General features: G+C 50.9%; 1 protein-coding gene across 1 annotated transcript in view; it reads right to left on the bottom strand.

The window, feature by feature from the left end:
- Positions 1-12,721, bottom strand: part of LOC138258844 (ankyrin repeat domain-containing protein 10-like) — a 108,481-nt gene extending 95,760 nt beyond the window's left edge. The window contains exon 1 of the mRNA XM_069206121.1: positions 11,266-12,721. The gene's annotated coding sequence lies outside the window, so the exon portion shown is untranslated. The remainder of the gene's footprint in view (positions 1-11,265) is intronic.
- Positions 12,722-25,869: the final 13,148 nt, after the last annotated feature.

Here is a 25,869-nt window from a genome sequence, read left to right as displayed (position 1 = left end):
TACACCACGCCACTGCAATCTATGCTGTACCACTCCACTCTACACCACGCCACTGCAATCTATGCTATTCTACTCTAACCATTGTACACTACACCCCTGCACTCTGCCAGTGCACTGTTCACCACTTTACTCTAATCCAATGCACTCTATCCCACTGCACTCTATGCCAATCTACTCTGCACCACAGCACTCTATTCCACTGCTTTCAATGCCATTGTACTCTGCCACAGAACTCTATGCCACTGCACTCTATGTCACTCTACAATACACCACTGTACTCTGCGACCCTCTAATCTGCAACATTGCACTTTCTGCCACTGAACTCCACGCCACTCTACTCTGCACCACTGCACTCAATGCCACTGTGCTCTGTCCCACTGCACTCTTTTCTTCACCACTGCACCCTAATCTACTCTACACCACTCCACTTTACTAGGGCACTTCACTCTACTTTGAAATCAGCTCCTCTATGCCACTGCAATCTACGCAACTCTACTCTATTCTATGCCAGTCTAATCTATCCTGCACCACACCAATGTACCCTGCACCACTCCAATCTGCTCTGCACCGCTCTATGCTACTGCACTCTACATCACTATGCTCCACTCTGCAACAATCTACCCTTCACCACTATACTGTACTCTGCAGCAATCTACTCCATGCCACTGCACTCTATGCAACTCTATTCTCTTCTACACCACTGTACTCTAAGCCACTCTTCTCTACTCTGCATCACTCTACATCACTGCACTCTACACCAATGCATTCTATGCCACTCTACTCAACAGCACTGCCCTTTATGACACTCTACTCTGCAACAATGCACTCTGCCACTGAACTATACTCCTCTCTACTCTGCACCACGGCACTCTACTCTGCACCGCTCAACTATATGCCACTCTACTGTACTCTACACCAGTGTACTATATGCCACTACACTCTATGCCACTCTACTCTGCATCACTGCACTCCACCACTGCACTCTACACCAGTCTACTCTATCTTGCACCACTCCACTCTACCATGCAACGCATCACTCTATGACACAGCACTCTGAGCCACTGCAATCTGTTTTGCCACTCCACTCTGCGCCCCTCGACTCTTCACCACTATACGCTACTGCACTGTACGCTAAACCAGTGTAGTATTCGCCAATGCTGCACTCAAAACCAATGCACTCTATACCACTACACTCTACACCAATCTACTTTGCACCACTGTACTCTATGCCACTTCACTCTAGACCACCCAACTCCACTCTATGACACTTCACTCTGACATTACACTCCATGATACTAGACTCTGACACTCTATTCCATTCAACTCTAACACTTTCTCCACTCTGTAACTCTCTACACAACTCCCTATACACCACTCCATTCCACTTTACTCCACTCTATGCCACTTCAATCTACGATACTCTACTCAACGCCACTGCACAGCCCTCTATGCCACTCCACTATACAACAATGTACTATGCTCACTGTAAGACTCGACCCAACTTTCTCTATGCCACTTCACGTTACTTTACTTTACTCTACTCCAGTTCACTCTTCCTTATGCCTTTCCACTCTACGACACTCTGCCACACCACTCTATGACACTCTATTACACTGTGACACTACTCCACTCTACTACTACTTTATGGCATTGGCACTTGATTAGAGATTCAGAAACCATTGATTGCTTTGTCACTCATATGAGACGTGAGTCCGATTTATCTTCGCCGTTTTGGTTACAAGCACTCTGTAACCCTTTTAACTCAAGCTTAACGAAGGCGTAGGAAGATCCTGATACTTGTCTAGGGGATCGAAATCTCGTCGGCCAAAGTACCTTGACTTGAATTTGTGATATTGTACATAAGTTGGCATAAGCATAGGTACTATGAGCTAATGACTTCTTGAGTCACTATTTGAGTCATTCATGTAAAAGTCGGTGTATAAAAGCTTGTAAATCATTATTGTGGATGCTAACCTTGTAGGAAAGTAGCCTCTTTCTAGATTGGTTACCCCCACATTTGGTCTGTTTGCAATGTGTGTTTGAGTGTGTCTACTGAGATCCTGCGAATCAAGACCCCAGTAGTTATGCTCTCTTCCTTAAATTATGGTTGTTGCATACTGGTAACCCAGTATTTCACCCAAAATTGGCATACTGGTGCCCCCTTATAAGTCCCTAGTATATGGTACTTAGGTACCCAGGGCATTGGGGTTCCAAGAGATCCCTATGGGCTGCAGCATTTCTTTTGCCACCCATAGGGAGCCCATGCAAAGGCTTCTGCAGGACTGCCATTGCAGCCTGCGTGAAAAGGTGCATGCACCCTTTCACTGCCAGTTACACTGCACCAGGTCACTTATAAGTCACTCCAATAGCAGGCCCTCCAGCCCTGAGGGCAGGGTGCAGAGTAACAGTGTGTGAGGGCACCCCTGCACTAGCAGAGGTGCCCCCACGACCTCCAGGACCATTTTCCCAGACTTCCTGAGTGCGGGGATGCCATTTTACACGTATACTTGAAATAGGTCACTACCTATGTCCAACTACATAATGGTAACTCCAAACATAGGTATGTTTAGTATCAAACATGTTGGAATCATAACCCAAGGCTTTTGCAAGCATTGGTTGTATGATTTCATGCACTCTGGGGGCTCCTTAGAGGACCCCCAGTATTGCCATTCCAGCCTTCTGAGGTTTTCCAGGCAGCCCCAGCTGCTGCCACCGCTTAGACGGGTTTCTGCCCTCCTGTTGCTTGAGGAGCTCAAGCCCAGGACGGCAGAACAAATGATTTCCTTTGGGAGAGGGGTGTTACGCCCTCTCCCTTTTGAAATAGGAGTTACAGGCTTGGGAGGCGTCGCTTCCTTCCCCAGGCCACTGGAAATGCTTTGAAGGGCACATTTGGTGCCCTCCTTGCATAATTCAGTCTAAACCGGTTCAGGTACCCCCAGTCCCTGCTCTGGCACGAAACTGGAGAAAGGAAAGGGGAGTGACCACTCCCCTGTCAATTACCACCCCAGGTGTGGTGCTCAGATCTCCTCCAGAGGGTCCCTGTGTTTTGCCATCTTGGATTCCAAGTTGGCAGCGAACTCTGGGAGCATCTGAGGGGCCAGTGCCAGCAGGTGGTGTCAGAGCCGTCCCCTGATCGGTGCTGACCTGTTTAGCTGACCAATCCCCCTTTCATGGCTATTTAGGGTCTCTCCTTTGGGAGGTTCTTCAGATTCGGATTGCAAGACTCCAGCAGGAATCCTCTGCATCCTTTACTTCACCTTCTCACTGAAGAAACTGCATCTGGACCCTCCAGGAACTCCACAAACTGCAACAACAAAGCAAAGATGACTTCTGCAACATTGTATCTTAGCTCTTGCCAGCAAATGTAACTGTTTCCCGGTCGTGCATCCTCAGAGGACAGCCTGTCTTCAGCCTGCACCAGCAGAATGGACGAATCTCCGTTGGAGTGAAGGAGTCACTCCCCTGCTTCAGTAGGCACCTCTCTGCAATGATGACCATCTGCGTGGGTCCCCTCTCCTGACGAGTTGCATGGATCCTACATCACGGGTGGTGGACTGAAGTGGTCCTGATGGTCCTGACGTCCTACTGTCCAACTTTGGTGGAGGTAAGAGCTTGCCTTCCCATGCAAGACAGTAACCCTGTTCACCACGTGTTTTTCAGTTGCCAAGGCTTGTTGGCATCCTTCTATGAAATTCTTTGTACACAATGTAGCTCCGGCCCCCAGCACTCCTTCTTGAGATGCACAGCTTCCTGAGTGGTTCTCTGGCGGCGTGGGATCCTTTGTTTTTGTGCTGCGTGGGCCTCCTTTTGCAACTCCTTTGTCCCTGTGCTGGAGGACTCCTGTGTGTGCTGGCTGGTATTCTGTGGGCTCTCTGAGTTTCTGAGAGCCCCCTCTGACTCCTCCTCCTGGGTAGAGTCAACCAGGTCCCTCCTGGTCCCAGGCAGTGCCATTTTCCACTAACCATGAGCTTTGCCTGTGCCAAGGCTTGTTGGCAGAATCCAGCGATGCAAACCAGACTGCAATCATCCATCCGGTGTGGGATATCATCTGCACCGACCACGAACCCGCATCCATCTTCTTGGGTGCAGTACTGACTGTTGTTCTTCACCAGTGGTTCTTCTTTTGCACCTTGATTCGGGTTAGCAGGGGCTCCTGTCCTCCCTGGACTCTTCTGTGCTTCTTGGGCCTAGTCCCATTCTTCCACAGGTCTTTAGGTCCAGGAGTCCACCCTTTGTGTCTTGAAGTATCTTCTGGTTCTTGCATTATCTTCTTTCTCGTGTTCTTGTGTGTTCTAGGAAAGTTACTATGATTTACTCCTGCTTTCCTGGGCTCTGAGGTGGGTTCTATTACTTACCTTTGGTGTTTTCTAATACTCCCAGCGCCCCTCTACACACTACACTTGCCTAGGTGGGAAACTGACATTCGCATTCCACTTTCTTAGTATATGGTTTGTGTTCCCGCTAGGCCCATTTCTAACCATTGTGATTTTCACTAATTGCACTTTTCTAACTGTTTTTATTGCTATTGCTGCATACTAGTGTATATAATTGGTGTATTACTTACCTCCTAAGGGAGTATAGTCTCTGTGGTATTTTTGGCATTTGTGTCACTAAAATAAAGTACCTTTAGTTTTGTAACACTGAGTATTTTCTTTCATGTGTGTGAGTGCTGTGTGACTACAGTGGTATTGCAGGAGCTTTGCATGTCTCCTAGATAAGCCGTGGCTACAGCTACCCCTAGAGAGCCTGGCGTCTAGGCACTGCCTACATTTCACTAATAAGGGATAACTGGACCTGGTATAAGGTGTAAGTACCATAGGTACCCAATACAAACCAGGCCAGCCTCCTCCGAACCATTGTACTATATAGGTTATTTTTAACATTTTTCTTGTAATTGGTGACATTGGGTCATCCAGATAACTTGTGTAATGCCCGAATACCAGTCTTTCTCGATTTCCCCTGTTGATGTTTTCCCACTACATTTGATCTTTTATATTTTGATTAAATAAAGGTATAAAACATTCCATTTGCATACTACTAACTCAAAGACTCCACAAAGCCGGCATACAAGGGATTGCTCTCAACTGGATTACTTCCTATCTCCAAAAAAGAGCGAATATCATCCACTCGCCCCCCTTCTCGTCCGAACCCTACCTCACAAAAACAGGGGTCCCCCAAGGGTCAATCATCTCACCTTTGCTTTTCAACACCTACATGATATCTTTACCAGAACTGATCAATGATTTCCATCTCACATGCTACAACTACGCAGATGACACACAAATACTACTTCAATTGGAATGCCCCAAAAACATTGAAAACTCACAAATCTTCAGTTGCCTCAGAGCCGTTGATCAGTGGATGACCTGGAGCCATCTCAAACTAAATACCTCCAAAACAGAAATACTCATATGTGGTGACTGGAAAAATTATGACCCTCCGTGCGTCTGGCCTGACGATCTCGGACCACCTCCTCAATTATCCAAGGAAGTTAAAAACCTAGGGATCACCATGGATTCAAAGCTAACTATGAATGCCCAAGTAGACAAATTAGCACGCACAAGCTTCATCACCTTAAAGACTTTACGACGCATCTTCCCCCACCTCAGATTTCCACACAAGGTGCAAGCTACTATCTCACTTGTATTATCCAAACTGGATTATGCCAATAGCCTCTACCATGGATCATCTCTATCTATTATGAAAAAACTACAACGTATCCAGAATTCTGCAGCCAGGCTACTACTACATATAAAGCCGCAAGACCACATCTCCCCTGCCTTGAGAGCACTACACTGGCTACCCGTTGCCAGAAGATGCACTTTCAAGCTGCTTTGTATCACCCACAAAGCTATACATGGAACAGGACCACTTTTTATCAGAAAGAAAATTACCAAATACATCCAACAAAGAACCCTCCGCTCAAGACTGGCACCCCGCCTTAGAACACCACCATACAAGAAAAAGACTGTAGGTGGTACATCCTTCTCCATCCAAGCAGCAAAACTATGGAATTCATTACCCCCAACTATAAGAGCCACAGATAACTTTCTTGTTTTCAGAAAACTACTCAAGAGTTGGCTCTTTCCTTCATAACCACCTTTTTCAAACAACTATGAACTGCATATGCCTATGTGGATAAATACTTTTTCAGATTATATGTATATTTCTATTTATTTATAGTTTCTTTGGAAAATATGTATTGCTACTGTCATAACAATAAAATACGCACACACTCTTTTAAACCTGTCTGACTAAGTATCTTTTACCCATGATTCTAATTATGTATTCTATGTGCATATGTGTGTATTCGTGTGTGTCTGTATAAATATATATATATATATATATATATATCAAACCAAAACCCTTTCAGGGATAGAGCGACGCACAAATTATGCAAAAAACAAAGGAGAACTCTGGGAAGTTCCCAATTTTAGGTGGAGAGCTGCTCTAGTGAGGAGCACCCTGCAACACCAGCGACACTCTAGATTTGCTCACCTCAAATGTCTGCTTATCTAGCAAAGTTTTTAAGCATAGGATCAGCACAGTGCTATCCACGCCGAGCTAGATAGTGACAAAGTCTTTTGCCATTTGTACAGCAAAATCTTTAAGCATAGGATTGACATAGTGTCATCCTTGCCGAGCTGTAAAATGACAAAAGCCATTTACCACTCCAGGCACAGTATTACAGCTTTGGACTGGTCAAATACCATCCAAGCCAACCTGGAATGAGTAAAGCAACCCCTGACACGTGTTTCGCTCTCATTAGAGCTCTTCAGAGGGGCATAGCTTTGTCCAGGCACAAGGGAGCACCCAGTATAAGTCAAACCAAGGCCCTTTTAGGGTTAGAGTGACGCATAAATTATGCAAAAAACAAAGGAGAACTCTGGGAAGTTCCCAATTTTAGGTGGAGAGCTGCTCTAGTGAGGAGCACCCTGCAACACCAGCGACACTCTAGATTTGCTCACCTCAAATGTCTGCTTATCTAGCAAAGTCTTTAAGCATAGGATTAGCACAGTGCTATCCTCGCCGAGCTAGATAGTGACAAAGTCTTTTGCCATTTGTACAGCAAAATCTCTCGCTGTTGTTGCAGGGTGCTCCTTACTAGAGCAGCTCTCCACCTAAAATTGGGAACTTCCCAGAGTTCTCCTTTGTTTTTTGCATATATATATATATATATATATATGTATGTATGTGTATATGTTGTTTCTGTGCTTGGCATGTTGTGGATCATTGCATGGCTCCTGGTTTTTTTTTTTTTTTTGGGTTGTTATACTAGATATCTATGAATTTCTGCTCTCATTTTTCATCACTCTTATGTCATGTCTCTATCAAACTATCCTCCATTCTCACTCTGACTCATCCCAAATCCCTTCGACCACTTTCATCTCCTAAATATCTCTGCCTAAGCTCTTCCCTCCACCTCCACATCTAACTCACCAAACCTCACTCTACCTCTGTGACCTCCCACACAACCCTACTAAATTCTCCTGCATTAATCTCACCCTGCTACTATGCTCTCCCTAACCCTTCCACATACTCTTCCGCCCTCTGCCCCCCTTTATTCATCCCAAGATTTTGGATTGAGTAAATGAAGGATATACTCCCAATTAACACTTTTAGATTTCTTTCCTCCTCCACTCCTCCATTACTCCAGTCAATCTAACTAACAAACTCTCATATCCGCAGCTCAAATTAACTCATAATAATACTAAAACTGTACTCATTATTAAATGATACTAATCCATCACTAATTCTTGTTGGGTTCCGGAGTAGCGTGCTACTCATCGAAAAGCGCTTCGACGCCTCGTCAGGGGTAGTAAGCGCTATATAAATACGATTACAATACAATACAATACTTTAATATCATTCTTTATGGGAGTGGTGTTGCATTTTATTCAAGGGACTCCTGTTCCTTTAAAGTTAGTTTACTGCTCCATTTTAGGACACTCTACTTACTCCATGACACTACGCCACACCAGTCGATGACACATCATTCTCCTTTATGCCATTAACTTTGAGCCATGCTGAATAGTAGTCTCACTAGTGTACAGCATGGCTAAAACACATTGGCAAAGGCAATAGAACTTGCATAGGCGAGACCTATTGGCTTTGCCAATGGTTGTTTATAATGTATGATCTTCAAGGTGACTTGCAATATCCTTATGTATGCCAGGGGTATTTTACCCCATTTAATACATGGTCACACCACCAACTTTCCCACAAACCATTTAAAACCTTAGTGCATAGCTTCTGTCATTCCAAGCTATTAAAGTAGAGCAGAAGAAAGAAAAGCAACATTCCATTTGTTGCTTTAAACAGCTGCATTAATTATGCTCTGTGACCTGATCTGCCTTTTACATTGGCTGCTAGCTCTGGCAGAAGGCACTGTAATGTCAGAACTCGACTGTAATAACCCTATCATAGTCATTTTCCGATGTCTTTTCTTTATAATCAGTGAATGTCTTTTCTTTATACACAGTGACTTGGGGCATCACAAACAGCTGATTCTAAAGAAATTAGTGACTGCAGTTTATACAGAGATTAGAGAATCCATGTTTATATAGCCTGTAACTGCAAGAGCTTCTTCAGTTGAAATGCTCCAAGTTATGACTGATGTGGAGCTGAGCTGCCCAAGATCACACACAGGAGTAGAAGTGTTATTAGAAATATGGTTTCCGAGCACAGTTTACAACTCTTGTACCTAATCGCTTTTGATATCTCCAGTGCGGTTCCAATTGGCATGAGGCGAGGGGCATGATGGGTGTGGGGCGCAAAGGATATGTTCTTCCTTTTTACTCTCCTACCTTGATTTGCTTGGTGCATGAAGATGCAAGTTTAATCAACATGTTATTTTCACATTTGAGCTAATTACTTTGTGAATGTAAATAACAATTAAAGATACTTTCAGACTGTGTAACCATGCCTTCCTTTCCCCCTATTTCACTTCCAATATATATGATTGTGTATATTTATCGGAGCCCGCAGTTCGTAAACAACGAGCGATTTGTATAGGGTTGATTGAAAGTCCCCAAGGCTGTCCCTGTCCCCCCCAGAAATGTATTATCTCCTACGCCCCTGAGTGCTGCCCATGTACTCTGTATCTGCCTGGACTGAAGGAAAGAGGGTCCTCCATGGTCCGCGTGTACGCACAGCATGTCTGCTGATGAGATGTGCGTGTACAACCCCCCTGCTATGGTCCGTGTGTACGCACAGCATGTCTGCTGATGAGATGTGCGTGTACAACCCCCCTGCTATGGTCCGTGTGTACGCACAGCATGTCTGCTGATGAGATGTGCGTGTACAACTCCCCTGCTATGGTCCTTGTGCACACACAGCATGCCTGCTGATGAGATGTGCGTGTACAACCCCCCTGCTATGGTCCGTGTGTACGCACAGCATGCCCGCTGATGAGATGTGCGTGTGTAAAACTCCCCTGCTATGGTCCGTGTGTACCCACAGCATGGGTGGCGATGAGATGTGTGTGTGTGTACAACCCCCTGCTCTGGTACATGTGTACATACAACATTCCTGGGGATGATATGTGCTTGTGTGTGTGTGTACAACCCCCTGCTCTGGTACATGTGTACATACAACATTCCTGGGGATGATATGTGCTTGTGTGTGTGTGTACATCCCCCTGCTCTGGTACATGTGTACATACAAAATTCCTGGGGATGATATGTGCTTGTGTGTGTGTGTACAAACACCTTCCTATAGTCCGTGAGTACACATAACATGCCTGGCGATGGGATGTGTGTGTGTGTACAACCCCCTGCTCTGGCACATGTGTACATACAACATTCCTGGGGATGATATGTGCGTGTGTGTGTGTGTGTGTGTACAAACACCTTCCTATAGTCCGTGAGTACACATAACATGCCTGGCGATGGGATGTGTGTGTGTGTGTACAACCCCTGCTGTGGTACAAGTGTACATACAACATTCCTGGGGATGAGATGTGTGTGTGTGTTTGTGTGTACAAACACCCTCCTATAGTCTGTGTGTACACGCAGCATGGGTGGCGATGAGATGTGTGTATGTGTACAGCCCCCTGCTCTGGCACATGTGTACATACAACATTCCTGGGGATGAGATGTGCGTGTGTGTGTGTACAAACATCCTCCTATGGTCCGTGTGTACACATAACATGCCTGGTGATGGACTGTGTGTTTGCAGCCACCCTTGAATGGTCAGTGTGTACACACACCATGCCTGGTGATGGAATGTGTGTGTGCAGCCACTCTTGATGGTCAGTGTGTACACATATCATGCACGGTGATGGACGGTGCCACTCTTGACTGGTCAGTGTCTACAAATGTCATGCCTGGTTATGGGCTCCGTGTCCAGCCACTTTGAATGGTCAGTGTGTACACATATCATGCACGGTGATTGCTGTGTACAGCCACTTTGAATGGTCAGTGTGTACACATATCATGCACGGTGATTGCTGTGTGCAGCCACTTTGAATGGTCAGTGTGTACACATATCATGCACGGGGATTGCTGTGTGCAGCCACTTTGAATGGCCAGTGTGTACACATATCATGCACGGTGATTGCTGTGTGCAGCCACCTTGAATGGCCAGTGTGCACACATATCATGCACGGTGATTGCTGTGTGCAGCCACTTTGAATGGCCAGTGTGCACACATATCATGCACGGTGATTGCTGTGTGCAGCCACTTTGAATGGTCAGTGTGCACACATATCATGCACGGTGATTGCTGTGTGCAGCCACTTTGAATGGTCACATATCATGCACGGTGATTGCTGTGTGCAGCCACTTTGAATGGTCATATATGATGCACGGTGATTGCTGTGTGCAGCCACTTTGAATGGTCAGTGTGTACACATATCATGCACGGGGATTGCTGTGTGCAGCCACTTTGAATGGTCAGTGTGTACTCTTGCACACCTGGGGATTAACTGTGTGTCTGATGTGCCATCCCTCCACTGAGGGTTACACTGTGCAGATACCCAGGTGATGGACTGCACGTGTGACTATGACCCAGTAACAACCCCCCCCCCCCCCCCCAATATCCCTCCTTCACGGACTAGCGACTGTGTGCACCATGCCTGGATACCCCTCCCCCCCTCATCCAATGACTGCGAGTACCCATAGCCTGGTGATGGGCATCACCTGTGAGTATACTGCCCCCCACTATCACCTGACAGGCCAAACATAAGCGGGTTCTTGAGCCTATAACCCCCCCCCCCCCCCCCCCCCCCACTCCCGCCACACACACTCGGACAGCCAGGAGTACCTCGTTATTTGCGTCTCCAGAAATGGCTCGTCTTTGCAGTACAGGACCTGCTCTGCAAGCAGTGCGGGCGTCTTTCCCTGGAAATAGCTCCTCTCTGCCGGCAGTGCTGACCCCTCTCTGCAGTGCTGACCCCTCTCTGCAGTGCTGATCCCTCTCTGCAGTGCTTGCTCCTCTGTGCAGTGCTGACACCTCTATGCAGTGCTGGCTCCTCTCTGCAGTGCTGGCTCCTTTCTGCAGTGCTGGCTCCTCTGTGCAGTGCTGACACATCTATGCAGTGCTGACCCCTCTCTGCAGTGATGGCTCCTCTAAGCAGTGCCAGCTCCTGTATGCAGTGCCGGCTCCTCTGTGCAGTGCTGGCTCATCTGTGCAGTGCCGGCTCCTCTCTGCAGTGCCGACTCCTCTCTGCAGTGCTGGCCCCTCTGTGCAGTGCTGACTCCTCTCTGCAGTGCTCGCCCCTCTATACAATGCTGGCTCCTCTCTGCAGTGCTGGCCCTTCTATGTAGTGCTGGCTTCTCTCTGCGGGCAGCGCTGTCATCTCTATGCAGTACTGAAACCTCTCTGCAGTGCTGGCTCCTCTGTGCAGTGAGAGCTCCTCTATACAGTGATGGCTCCTCTCTACAGTGCCGGCCCCTCTATGCAGTGCTGGCTTCTCTCTGCGGGCAGCGCTGTCATCTCTATGCAGTACTGAAACCTCTCTGCAGTGCTGGCTCCTCTGTGCAGTGAGAGCTCCTCTATACAGTGATGGCTCCTCTCTACAGTGCCGGCCCCTCTATGCAGTGCTGGCTTCTCTCTGCGGGCAGCGCTGTCATCTCTATGCAGTACTGAAACCTCTCTGCAGTGCTGGCTCCTCTGTGCAGTGAGAGCTCCTCTATACAGTGATGGCTCCTCTCTACAGTGCCGGCCCCTCTATGCAGTGCTGGCTTCTCTCTGCGGGCAGCGCTGTCATCTCTATGCAGTACTGAAACCTCTCTGCAGTGCTGGCTCCTCTGTGCAGTGAGAGCTCCTCTATACAGTGATGGCTCCTCTCTACAGTGCCGGCCCCTCTATGCAGTGCTGGCTTCTCTCTGCGGGCAGCGCTGTCATCTCTATGCAGTACTGAAACCTCTCTGCAGTGCTGGCTCCTCTGTGCAGTGAGAGCTCCTCTATACAGTGATGGCTCCTCTCTACAGTGCCGGCCCCTCTATGCAGTGCTGGCTCCTCTCTGCAGGCAGCGCTGTCATCTCTATGCAGTGCTGACCCCTCTCTGCAGTGCCGGCTCCTCTGTGCAGTGCCGGCTCCTCTCCGCAGCGCTGACTCCTCACTGCCCTGCTGGCACCTGTACCGTCGGCTCCGTTGCAGTGCAGGCGCCCAGAGGCCCCTTCCTCCAGGTGCAGCGCTAAGCCCTCTGGTTGCAGTGCCCTCCTACAGCCCCGACCATGCACAGGAGCTCGCCGAGGTGCTGAAAGGCGCCTCCAGTGCGCAGGCGCAGCATCCCCTGTGCGTCATTGTGTGGAGAGGGATGGGCAGGGCTGATCTGTCCAATCACCGCAGCGCTCTGTGGGCTTTAACTGAGACAGAGGCACAGAGGGAAGAGATGGGGAGGTGGAGATAACGTGTAAGAAGTGGAAGCAGGTAAAGAGGAGAGACAGGTACAGGGAGAGAGACAGAGAGGGAAGTCAAGGAGAGAGACAGGTACAGGGAGAGAGACAGAGAGGGAAGTCAAGGAGAGAGACAGACAGGTAGAGAAGAGAGAGACAGGGGAGGGAAGTAAAGAGGAGAGACATGTATAAGTACAGAGGAGCGACACAAGGGAGGGAAGTACAGAGGAGAGACAGAGGTCCAGGTAGAGAGGAGAGAGACAGGGGAAGGGAAGTAAAGAGGAGAGAGACGGGGAGGGGAGTAAAGAAGAGAGAGACAGGGGGAGGGGAGTAAAGAGGAGAGACAGGTAGAGGTAGAGAGGAGAGAGACAGGGGAGGGAAGAACAGAGGAGAAACAGAGGTACAGGTAGCGAGGAGAGAGACAGGGGAGGGGAGTAAAGAGGAGAGAGACAGGGGGAGGGGAGTGAGGAGAGACGGACAGGTACAGAGGAGAGAGACAAGGAGGGAAGTAAAGAGGAGAGACAGGTAGAGAGGAGAGCCACAGGGGAGGGAAGTAAAGAGGAGAGACAGGTACAGGTAGAGAGGAGAGAAACAGGGAGGGAAGTAAAGAGGAGAGAGAGGTACAGGTAGAGAGGATAGAGACAGGGAGGGGAGTACAGAGGAGAGACAGGTAGAGGTACAGAATAGAGAGACAGGGACGGAAGTAAAGAGGAGAGATAGGTAGAGGTAGAGAGGAGAGAGACAGGGGAGGGAACTAAAGAAGAGAGACAGGTACAGGTAGAGAGGAGAGAGACAGGGAGGGAAGTAAAGAGGAGAGACAGGGGAGGGAAGTAAAGAGGAGAGAAATGTACAGGTAGGGAGGAGAGAGACAGGAGAGGGAAGTACAGAGGAGAGACAGAGGTACAGGTAGGGAGGAGAGAGAAAGGGGGGGGGAGTAAAGAGGAGAGAGACAGGGAGGGGATTAAAGAAGAGAGAGACAGGGGGAGGGGAGCAAAGAGGAGAGACAGAGGTACAGGTAGAGAGGAGAGAGACAAGGGAGGGGAGTACAGAGGAGAGACATGTAGAGAGGAGAGGGACAGGGGAGGGAAGTAAAGATCAGAGACAGGTACAGGTAGAGAGGAGAGAGACAGGGAGGGAAGCACAGAGGAGAGACAGGCACAGGTAGAGAGGAGAGAGACAGAGGGAGGGAGTACAGAGGAGAGACAGGTGCAGGTAGAGAGGGGAGAGACAGGGGAGGTAAGTACAGAGGAGAGACAGGTAGAGGTAGAGAGGAGGGAGGCAGGGAGGGAAGTAAACAGGAGAGACTGACAGGTAGAGAGGAGAGAGATGGGAGGGAAGTACAGAGGAGAGACAGGTAGAGGTAGAGAGGGGAGAGACGGGGGAAGTAAACAGGAGAGACAGACAGGTAGAGAGGAGAGAGACAGGGGAGGGAAGTAAAGAGGAGAGACAGACAGGTAGAGAGAGGAGAGACAGGGGAGGGAAGTAAAGAGGAGAGACAGATAGAGGTAGAGAGGAGAGAGACAGGGAGGGGAGTAAAGAGGAGAGACAGACAGGTAGAGAGGAGAGAGACAGGGGAGGGAAGTAAAGAGGAGAGACAGACAGGTAGAGAGGAGAGAGACAGGGGAGGGGAGTACAGAGGGAGAGACAGACAGGTAGAGGGGAGAGAGACAGGGAAAGAAGTAGAGAGGGGAGGGACAGGGGAGGGAAGTAAAGAGGAGAGACAGGTACAGGTAGAGAGGAGAGAGACAGGGTAGGGAAGTAAAGAGGGAGAGACAGACAGGTAGAGAGGAGGGAGACAAGGGGAGAGGTGTACAGAGGAGAGACAGATACAGGTAGAGAGGAGAGAGACAGGGGAGGGGAGGGAAGTACAGAGGGAGTGACAGACAGGTAGAGAGGGGAGCTACAGGGAGGGATGTAAAGAGGAGAGACAGGTACAGTGAGGAGAGGGATAGGGGAGGCGAGTACAGAGGAGAGACAGGTACAGGTAGTGAGGAGAGGGATAGGGGAGGAGAGTACAGAGGAGAGACAGGTACAGGTAGTGAGGAGAGAGACAGCGAAGGGAAGTAAAGAGGAGAGACAGAAACAGGTAGAGAGGAGAGAGGCAGGGAAGGAAGTAAAGAGGAGAGACAGACAGGTAGAGAGGAGAGAGACAGGGGAGGGAAGTAAACAGGAGAGAAAGGTAGAGGTAGAGAGGAGAGAGACAGGGGAGGGAAGTAAAGAGGAGAGACAGATACAGGTAGAGAGGAGAGAGACAGGGAGGGGAGGGGAGGGAAGAACAGAGGGAGAGACAGACAGGTAGGGAGGAGAGAGGCAGGGAAGGGAAGTAAAGAGGAGAGACAGATACAGGTAGAGAGGAGAGAGGCAGGGATGGAAGTAAAGAGGAGAGACAGACAGGTAGAGAGGGGAGAGACAGGGAGGGAAGCAAACAGGAGACAGACAGGTAGAGAGGAGAGAGACAGGGGAGGGAAGTAAACACGGGAGACAGGTAGAGGTAGAGAGGAGAGAGACAAGACAGGGGAGGGAAGTAAAGAGGAGAGATAGATACTGGTAGAGAGGAGAGAGGCAGGGAAGGAAGTAAAGAGGAGAGACAGACAGGTAGAGAGGGGAGAGACAGGGAGGGAAGTAAACAGGAGAGACAGACAGGTAGAGAGGAGAGAGACAGGGGAGGGAAGTAAACAAGAGAGACAGGTAGAGGTAGAGAGGGGAGAGACAGGGGAGGGAAGTAAAGAGGAGAGACGGATACAGGTAGAGAGGAGAGAGACAGGGAGGGAAGTACAGAGGAGAGACAGGTAGAGATAGAGAGGGGGGAGACAGGGGAGGGAAGTAAAGAGGAGAGACAGGTAGAGGTAGAGAGGGTAGAGACAGGGGAGGGAAATAAAGAGGAGAGATAGGTGCAGGTAGAGAAGAGAGAGACAGGGGAGGGAAGCATAGAGGAGAGACAGGAACAGGTAGAGAGGAGAGAGACGGGGGAGGGAAGTAAAGAGGAGAGACTGGTACAGGTAGAGAGGTGAGAGACAGGGAGGGAAGTACAGAGGGAGAGACAGACAGGTACAGAGGAGAGAGACAGGGAGGGAAGTACAGATGAGAGACAGGTACAGGTAGAGAGGAGAGAGACAGGGGAGGGAAGCATAGAGGAGAGACAGGAACAGGTAGAGAGGAGAGAGACAGTGGAGGGAAGTACAGAGGAGAGACAGAGGTACAGGTAGGGAGGAGAGAGAAAGTGGGAGGCGTGACAAGAGGAGAGAGACAGGGAGAGGGGAGTGAAGAGGAGAGACAGGTACAGGTAGAGAGGAGAGAGACAGGGAGGGAAGTACAGAGGGAGAGACAGACAGGTAGGGAGGAGAGAGAAAGAAGAGGGAAGTAAAGAGGAGAGACAGGTACAGGTAGAGAGGAGAGAGGCAGGGGAGGGAAGTAAAGAGGAGAGAAAGGTACAGGTAGAGAGGGGAGAGAGCAATGGAGGGAAGTAAAGAGGAGAGACAGGGAGAGAGGAGAGCGTCAGGGGAGGGGAGTAAAGAGGAGAGACAGGTACAGGTAGAGAGGAGAGAGACAGGGGAGGGGAGTAAAGAGGGAGAGACAGACAGGTAGAGAGGAGAGAGACAGGGAGAGAAGTACAGAGGAGAGACAGGTAGAGAGGAGAGAGACAGGGGGGAAGCACAGAGGACAGACAGAGAGGTAGAGAGGAGAGAGACAGAAAGGGAAGTAAAAAGGAAAGACAGGTACAGGTAGAGAGGAGAGAGACAGGGGAGGGAAGTACAGAGGAGAGACAGGTACTGGTAGAGAGGGGAGAGACAGGGGAGGGAAGTACAGAGGAGAGACAGGTACAGGTAGAGGGGAGAGAGACAGGGGGGAGTAAAGAGGAGAGACAGGTATGGGTAGAGATGAGGGTGACAGGGGAGGGGAGTAAAGAGGAGAGACAGGTAGAGGTAGAGAGGAGAGAGACAGGGGAGGGAAGTAAAGAGGAGAAACAGGTAGAGAGGAGAGAGACGGGGGAGGGAAGTAAAGAGGAGAGACAGACAGGTAGAGAGGAGAGAGACAGGGGAGGGAAGTAGAGAGGAGAGACAGGTACAGTTAGAGAGGAGAGAGACAGAGGAGGTAAGTAAAGAAGAGAGACAGACAGGTAGGGAGGAGAGAGACAGGGGACGGAAGTAAAGAGGAGAGACAGGTACAGGTAGAGAGGAGAGAGGCAGGGGGGAAACACAGAGGATAGACAGGTACAGGTAGAGAAGGGAGAGGCAGGGGAGGGGAGTACAGAGGAGAGACTGGTGCAGGTAGAGGGGAGAGAGGCGGGGGAAGCACAGAGATAGACAGGTACAGGTAGAGAGGGGAGAGGCAGGGGAGGGAGTACAGAGGAGAGACAGGTACAGGTAGAGAGGCGAGAGACAGAGGAGGGAAGGAAAGAGGAGAGACAGACAGGTAGGGAGGAGAGAGACAGGGGAGGGAAGTAAAGCGGAGAGACAGGTACAGGTAGAGAGGGGAGAAGCAGAAGAGGGAAGTAAAGAGGAGAGACAGGTACAGGTAGAGAGGAGAGAGTCAGGGGAGTGGAGTAAAGAGGAGACACGTACATGTAGAGAGGAGAGAGACAGGGGGGAGTAAGGAGGAGAGACAGGTAGAGAGGAGAGAGTCAGGAGAGGGGAGTAAAGAGCAGAGACAGGTACAGGGAGAGAGGCGAGAGTCAGGGGAGGGGAGTAAGGAGGAGAGACAGGTACAGGTAGGGAGGAGAGAGACGGGGGAGGGAAGTAAAGAGGGGAGAAAGGTACAGGTAGAGAGGAGAGAGACAGGGGAGGGAAGTACAGAGGAGAGACAGGTACAGGCAGAGAGGAGAGAGACAGGGGAAGGAAGTAAAGAGGAGAGACAGATACAGGTAGAGAGGAGAGAGTCAGGGGAGGGGAGTATGGAGGAGAGACAGGTACAGGTAGAGAGGAGAGCGACAGGGGAGGGGAGTGAGGAGGAGAGACAGGTACAGGGAGATAGGAGGGAGTCAGGGGAGGGGAGTAAGGAGGAGAGAAAGGTACAGGTAGAGAGGAGAGAGTCAGGGGAGGGGAGTAAGGAGGAGAGACAGGTACAGGTAGGGAGGGGAGACACCCGGGAGGGAAGTAAGGAGGAGAGACAGATACAGATAGAGAGGAGAGAGACAGGAGAGGGAAGTAAAGAGGAGAGACAGACAGGTAGAGAGGAGAGAGACGGGGGAGGGAACCACAGAGGAGAGACAGGTACAGGTAGAGAGGAGAGAGATGGGAGAGGGAAGTACAGAGGAGAGACAGAGGTACAGGTAGGGAGGAGAGAGACAGGGGAGGGGAGTAAAGACGAGAGAGACGGGCAGGGGAGTAAAGAGGAGAGACAGACAGGTAGGGAGGGGAGGGAAGTAAAGAGGAGAGACAGGTACAGGTGGGGATGAGAGAGATGGGGAGGGAAGTCAGGAGGAGAGACAGAGGTACAGGTAGAGAGGAGAGAGACAGGAGAGAGAAGTAAAGAGGAGAGACAGGTACAGCTAGAGAGGAGAGAGACAGGGGAGGGAAGTACAGAGGAGAGACAGGTACAGGCAGAGAGGTGAGAGACAGCGGAGGGAAGTAAAGAGGAGAAACAGGTACAGGTAGAGAGGAGAGAGTCAGGGGAGGGGAGTAAAGAGGAGAGACGGGTACAGGTAGAGAAGAGAGAGTCAGGGGAGGGGAGTAAGGAGGAGAGACAGGTACAGGTAGATAGGAGAGAGACAGGAGAGGGAAGTAAAGAGGAGAGACAGACATGTAGAGAGGAGAGAGACAGGGGAGGGAAGTACAGAGGAGAGACAGGTACAGGTAGAGGGGAGAGAGACAGGGGGGAGTAAAGAGGAGAGACAGGTACAGGTAGAGAGGAGAGACGCAGGGGAGGGAAGTAAAGAGGAGAGACAGGTAGAGGTAGAGAGGAGAGAGACAGGTGAGGGAAGTACAGAGGAGAGACAGGTACAGGTAGAGGGGAGAGAGACAGGGAGGGGAGTAAAGAGGAGAGACAGGTACAGGTAGAGGGGAGAGAGACAGGGAGGGAAGTAAAGAGGAGAGACAGGTACAGGTACAGAGGAGAGAGACAGGGAGGGAAGTAAAGAGGAGAGATAGGTACAGGTAGAGGGGAGAGAGACTGGGAGGGAAGTATAGAGGAGAGACAGACAGGTAGAGAGGAGAGAGACAGAGGAGGGGAGTACAGAGGAGAGACAGGTAGAGGTAGAGAGAAGGGAGGCAGGGAAGGGAAGTTAAGAGGGAGAGACAGAAAGGTAGAGAGAGGAGAGACGGGGGAGGGGAGTGGGCAGAGAGACAGGGGAAGGGAAGTAAAGAGGAGAGACAGGTACAGGGACAGAGGAGGGAGACAGGGGAAGGGAAGTAAAGAGGAGAGACAGACAGGTAGGGAGGAGAGAGACAGGAGAGGGAAGTAAAGAGGAGAGACAGGCACTGGTAGAGAGGAGAGAGACAGGGGAGGGAAGCACAGAGGAGAGACAGGTACTGGTAGAGAGGAGAGAGACAGGGGATGGAAGTACACAGGAGAGACACGTACAGGTAGAGGGGACAGAGGCAGGGGACGGAAGTACAGAGGAGAGACAGACAGGTAGAGAGGAGAGAAATAGGGGAGGGAAGTAAAGAGGGGAGACAGGTACTGGTAGAGAGGAGAGGGATAGGGGAGGTGAGTACAGAGGAGAGACAGGTGCAGGTAGAGAGGAGAGAGACAGGGAGGGAAGTAGAGAGGAGAGACAGGTACGGGTAGAGATGAGGGTGACATGGGAGGGGAGTAAAGAGGAGAGACAGGTAGAGGTGTAGAGGAGAGAGACAGGGGAGGGAAGTAAAGAGAAGAGACAGGTACAGGTACAGAGGAGAGAGACAGGAGAGGGAAGTAAAGAGGAGAAACACGTAGAGAGGAGAGAGACGGGGGAGGGAAGTAAAGAGGAGAGACAGACAGGTAGAGAGGAGAGAGACAGGGGAGGGAAGTAGAGAGGAGAGACAGGTACAGTTAGAGAGGAGAGAGACAGAGGAGGGAAGTAAAGAAGAGAGACAGACAGGTAGGGAGGAGAGGGACAGGGGACGGAAGTAAAGAGGAGAGACAGGTACAGGTAGAGAGGAGAGAGGCAGGGGGGAACCACAGAGGATAGACAGGTACAGGTAGAGAAGGGAGAGGCAGGGGAGGGGAGTACAGAGGAGAGACTGGTGCAGGTAGAGAGGCGAGAGACAGAGGAGGGAAGGAAAGAGAAGAGACAGACAGGTAGGGAGGAGAGAGACAGGGGAGGGAAGTAAAGCGGAGAGACAGGTACAGGTAGAGAGGGGAGAGGCAGAAGAGGGAAGTAAAGAGGAGAGACAGGTACAGAAAGAGAGGAGAGAGTCAGGGGAGAGGAGTAAAGAGGAGAGACAGGTACGTGTAGAGAGGAGAGAGACAGGGGGGGTGTAAGGAGGAGAGACAGGTACTGGTAGAGAGGAGAGAGTCATGAGAGGGGAGTAAAGAGCAGAGACAGGTACAGGGAGAGAGGCGAGAGTCAGGGGAGGGGAGTAAGGAGGAGAGACAGGTACAGGTAGGGAGGAGAGAGACGGGGAGGGAAGTAAAGAGGAGAGACAGGTACAGGTAGAGAGGAGAGAGACAGGGGAGGGAAGTACAGAGGAGAGACAGGTACAGGCAGAGAGGAGAGAGACAGGGGAGGGAAGTAAAGAGGAGAGACAGGTACAGGTAGAGAGGAGAGAGTCAGGGGAGGGGAGTATGGAGGAGAGACAGGTACAGGTAGAGAGGAGAGCGACGGGGGAGGGGAGTAAGGAGGAGAGACAGGTACAGGGAGATAGGAGGGAGTCAGGGGAGGGGAGTAAGGAGGAGAGAAAGGTACAGGTAGAGAGGAGAGAGTCAGGGGAGGGGAGTAAGGAGGAGAGACAGGTACAGGTAGGGAGGGGAGACACCCGGGAGGGAAGTAAGTAGGAGAGACAGATACAGGTAGAGAGGAAAGAGACAGGAGAGGGAAGTAAAGAGGAGAGACAGACAGGTAGAGAGGAGATAGACGGGGAGGGAACCACAGAGGAGAGACAGGTACAGGTAGAGAGGAGAGAGATGGGAGAGGGAAGTACAGAGGAGAGACAGAGGTACAGGTAGGGAGGAGAGAGACAGGGGAGGGGAGTAAAGAGGAGAGAGATGGGCAGGGGAGTAAAGAGGCGAGACAGACAGGTAGGGAGGGGAGGGAAGGAAAGAGGAGAGACAGGTACAGGTGGGGATGAGAGAGATGGGGGAGGGAAGTCAGGAGGAGAGACAGAGGTACAGGTAGAGAGGAGAGAGACAGGGGAGAGAAGTAAAGAGGAGAGACAGGTACAGCTAGAGAGGAGAGGGACAGGGGAGGGAAGTACAGAGGAGAGACAGGTACAGGCAGAGAGGTGAGAGACAGCGGAGGGAAGTAAAGAGGAGAAACAGGTACAGGGAGAGAGGAGAGAGTCAGGGGAGGGGAGTAAAGAGGAGAGACAGGTACAGGTAGAGAAGAGAGAGTCAGGGGAGGGGAGTAAGGAGGAGAGACAGGTACAGGTAGAGAGGAGAGAGACAGGAGAGGGAAGTAAAGAGGAGAGACAGACAGGTAGAGAGGAGAGAGACAGGGGGGAAGCACAGAGGACAGACAGACAGGTAGAGAGGAGAGAGACAGGGAGGGAAGGAAAAAGGAGAGACAGGTACAGGTAGAGAGGAGAGGGACAGGGGAGGGAAGTACAGAGGAGAGACAGGTACTGGTAAAGAGGAGAGAGACAGGGGAGGGAAGTACAGAGGAGAGACAGGTAGAGGGGAGAGAGACAAGGGGGAGTAAAGAGGAGAGACAGGTACAGGTAGAGATGAGAGACACAGGGGAGGGAAGTAAAGAGGAGAGACATGTAGAGGTAGAGAGGAGAGAGACGGGAGGGAAGTACAGAGGAGAGACAGGTACAGGTAGAGGGGAGAGAGACAGGGAGGGGAGTAAAGAGGAGAGACAGGTACAGGTAGAGGGGAGAGAGACAGGGAGGGAAGTAAAGAGGAGAGACAGGTACAGAGGAGAGAGACAGGGAGGGAAGTAAAGAGGAGAGACAGGTACAGGTAGAGGGGAGAGAGACGGGAGGGAAGTACAGAAGAGAGACAGACAGGTACAGAGGAGAGAGACAGAGGAGGGGAGTACAGAGGAGAGACAGGTAGAGGTAGAGGGAAGAGAGGCAGGAAAGGGAAGTAAAGAGGGAGAGACAGAAAGGTTTGAGAGAGGAGAGACAGGGGGAGGGGAGTGAGGAGAGAGACAGGGGAAGGGAAGTAAAGAGGAGAGACAGGTACAGGAAGAGAGGAGAGAGACAGGGGAAGGGAAGTAAAGAGGTGAGACAGACAGGTAGGGAGGAGAGAGACAGGAGAGGGAAGTAAAAAGGAGAGACAGGCACTGGTAGAGAGGAGGAGAGACAGGGGAGGGAAGTACAGAGGAGAGACAGGTACTGGTAGAGAGGAGAGAGACAGGGGACGGAAGTACAGAGGAGAGACAGGTACAGGTAGAGGGGAGAGAGGCAGGGGACGGAAGTACAGAGGAGAGACAGACAGGTAGAGAGGAGAGAGACAGGGGAGGGAAGTAAAGAGGAGAGACAGGTACTGGTAGAGAGGAGAGGGATGGGGAGGTGAGTACAGAGGAGAGACAGGTGCAGGTAGAGAGGAGAGAGACAGGGGAGGGAAGCATAGAGGAGAGACAGGTACAGGTAGAGAGGAGAGAGACAGGGGAGGGGAGTAAAGAGGAGAGACAGGTAGAGGTAGAGAGGAGAGAGACGGGAGGGAAGTAAAGAGCAGAGACAGGTACAGGTAGAGAGGACATAGACATGGAGGGAAGCACAGAGGAGAGACAGGCACAGGTAGAGAGGAGAGAGACAGTGGAAGGGTGTACAGAGGAGAGACAGGTACAGGTAGAGAGAGGCAGGGAGGGAAGTACAGAGGAGAGACAGGTGCAGGTAGAGAGGAGAGAGACAGGGGAGGTAAGTACAGAGGAGAGACAGGTAGAGGTAGAGAGGAGGGAGGCAGGGAGGGAAGTACAGACGAGAGACAGGTGCAGGTAGAGGGCAGAGAGACAGGGAGGGGAGTATAGAGGAGAGAAAGGTACAGGTAGAGAGGAGAAAGACAGGGGATGGAAGTAAAGAGGAGAGACAGGTACAGGTAGAGAGGAAAGAGACAGGGGAGGTAAGTACAGAGGAGAGACAGGTACAGGCAGAGAGGAGAGAGAGAGAGGAGGGAAGTAAACAGGAGAGACTGACAGGTAGAGAGGAGAGAGACGGGAGGGTAGTACAAAGGAGAGACAGGTAGAGTTAGAGAGGGGAGAGACGGGGGAAGTAAACAGGAGAGACAGACAGGTAGAGAGGAGAGGGACAGGGGAGGGAAGTAAAGAGGAGAGACAGACAGGTAGAGAGAGGAGAGACAGGGGAGGGAAGTAAAGAGGAGAGACAGATAGAGGTAGAGACGAGAGAGACAGGGAGGGGAGTAAGGAGGAGAGACAGACAGGTAGAGAGGAGAGAGACAGGGGAGGGAAGTAAAGAGGAGAGACAGACAGGTAGAGAGGAGAGAGACAGGGGAGGGGAGTACAGAGGGAGAGACAGACATGTAGAGAGGAGAGAGACAGGGAAGGGAAGTAAAGAGGAGAGACAGATACAGGTATAGAGGAGAGAGGTAGGGAAGGAAGTACAGAGAAGAGATAGACAGGTAGAGGGGAGAGAGACAGGGAAGGAAGTAAAGAGGAGACACATACAGGTAGAGAGGGGAGAGACAGGGAGGGAAGTAAACAGGAGAGACAGACAGGTAGAGAGGAGAGAGACAGGGGAGGGAAGTAAACAGGAGAGACAGGTAGAGGTAGAGAGGAGAGAGACAGGGGAGGGAAGTAAAGAGGAGAGACAGATACAGGTAGAGAGGAGAGGGACAGGGAAGGAAATAAAGAGGAGAGACAGACAGGTAGAGAGGGAAGAGGGAGGGAAGTAAACAGGAGAGACAGACATGTAGAGAGGAGAGAGACAGGGGAGGGAAGTAAAGAGGAGAGACAGATACAGGTAGAGAGGAGAGAGGCAGGGAAGGAAGTAAAGAGAAGAGACAGACAGGTAGAGAGGAGAGAGACAGGGAAGGAAGTAAAGAGGAGAGACAGACAGGTAGAGAGGGGAGAGGGAGGGAAGTAAACAGGAGAGACAGACAGGTAGAGAGGAGAGAGACAGGGGAGGGAAGTAAACAAGAGAGACAGGTAGAGGTAGAGAGGGGAGAGACAGGGGAGGGAAGTAAAGAGGAGAGACGGATACAGGTAGAGAGGAGAGAGACAGGGAGGGAAGTACAGAGGAGAGACAGGTAGAGGTAGAGAGGGGAGAGACAGGGGAGGGAAGTAAAGAGGAGAGACAGGTAGAGGTAGAGAGGGTAGAGACAGGGGAGGGAAATAAAGAGGAGAGATAGGTGCAGGTATAGAAGAGAGAGACAGGGGAGGGAAGCATAGAGGAGAGACAGAAACAGGTAGAGAGGAGAGAGACAGGGGGAGGGAAGTAAAGAGGAGAGACTGGTACAGGTAGAGAGGTGAGAGACAGGGAGGGAAGTACAGAGGGAGAGACAGACAGTTACAGAGGAGAGAGACAGGGAGGGAAGTACAGATGAGAGACAGGTACAGGTAGAGAGGAGAGAGACAGGGGAGGGAAGCATAGAGGAGAGACAGGTACAGGTAGAGAGGAGAGAGACAGGGGAGGGAAGTAAAGAGGAGAGACAGGTACAGGTCGAGAGGAGAGAGACAGTGGAGGGAAGTACGGAGGAGAGACAGAGGTACAGGTAGGGAGGAGAGAGAAAGTGGGAGGCGTGACAAGAGGAGAGAGACAGGGAGAGGGGAGTGAAGAGGAGAGACAGGTACAGGTAGAGAGGAGAGAGACAGGGAGGGAAGTACAGAGGGAGAGACAGACAGGTAGGGAGGAGAGAGAAAGAAGAGGGAAGTAAAGAGGAGAGACAGGTACAGGTAGAGAGGAGTGAGGCAGGGGAGGGAAGTAAAGAGGAGAGAAAGGTACAGGTAGAGAGGGGAGAGACAGGGGAGGGAAGTAAAGAGGAGAGACAGGTACAGGGAGAGAGGAGAGCGTCAGTGGAGGGGAGTAAAGAGGAGAGACAGGTACAGGTAGAGAGGAGAGAGACAGGGGAGGGGAGTAAAGAGGGAGAGACAGACAGGTAGAGAGGAGAGAGACAGGGAGAGAAGTACAGAGGAGAGACAGGTAGAGAGGAGAGAGACAGGGGGAAGCACAGAGGACAGACAGAGAGGTAGAGAGGAGAGAGACAGAAAGGGAAGTAAAAAGGAAAGACAGGTACAGGTAGAGAGGAGAGAGACAGGGGAGGGAAGTACAGAGGAGAGACAGGTACTGGTAGAGAGGGGAGAGACAGGGGAGGGAAGTACAGAGGAGAGACAGGTACAGGTAGAGGGGAGAGATAGGGGGGAGTAAAGAGGAGAGACAGGTACGGGTAGAGATGAGGGGGACAGGGGAGGGGAGTAAAGAGGAGAGACAGGTAGAGGTAGAGAGGAGAGAGACAGGGGAGGGAAGTAAAGAGGAGAAACAGGTAGAGAGGACAGAGACGGGGGAGGGAAGTAAAGAGGAGAGACAGACAGGTAGAGAGGAGAGAGACAGGGGAGGGAAGTAGAGAGGAGAGACAGGTACAGTTAGAGAGGAGAGAGACAGAGGAGGGAAGTAAAGAAGAGAGACAGACAGGTAGGGAGGAGAGAGACAGGGGACGGAAGTAAAGAGGAGAGACAGGTACAGGTAGAGAGGAGAGAGGCAGGGGGGAAACACAGAGGATAGACAGGTACAGGTAGAGAAGGGAGAGGCAGGGGAGGGGAGTACAGAGGAGAGACTGGTGCAGGTAGAGGGGAGAGAGGCGGGGGAAGCACAGAGATAGACAGGTACAGGTAGAGAGGGGAGAGGCAGGGGAGGGAGTACAGAGGAGAGACAGGTACAGGTAGAGAGGCGAGAGACAGAGGAGGGAAGGAAAGAGGAGAGACAGACAGGTAGGGAGGAGAGACACAGGGGAGAGAAGTAAAGCGGAGAGACAGGTACAGGTAGAGAGGGGA

Source organism: Pleurodeles waltl, chromosome 9, assembly GCF_031143425.1.
Source record: "Pleurodeles waltl isolate 20211129_DDA chromosome 9, aPleWal1.hap1.20221129, whole genome shotgun sequence".
NCBI classification, from domain to species: domain Eukaryota; kingdom Metazoa; phylum Chordata; class Amphibia; order Caudata; family Salamandridae; genus Pleurodeles; species Pleurodeles waltl.
Note: the sequence above shows the minus strand (reverse complement) of the source record. Positions and strands in the feature narration are given on the sequence as shown.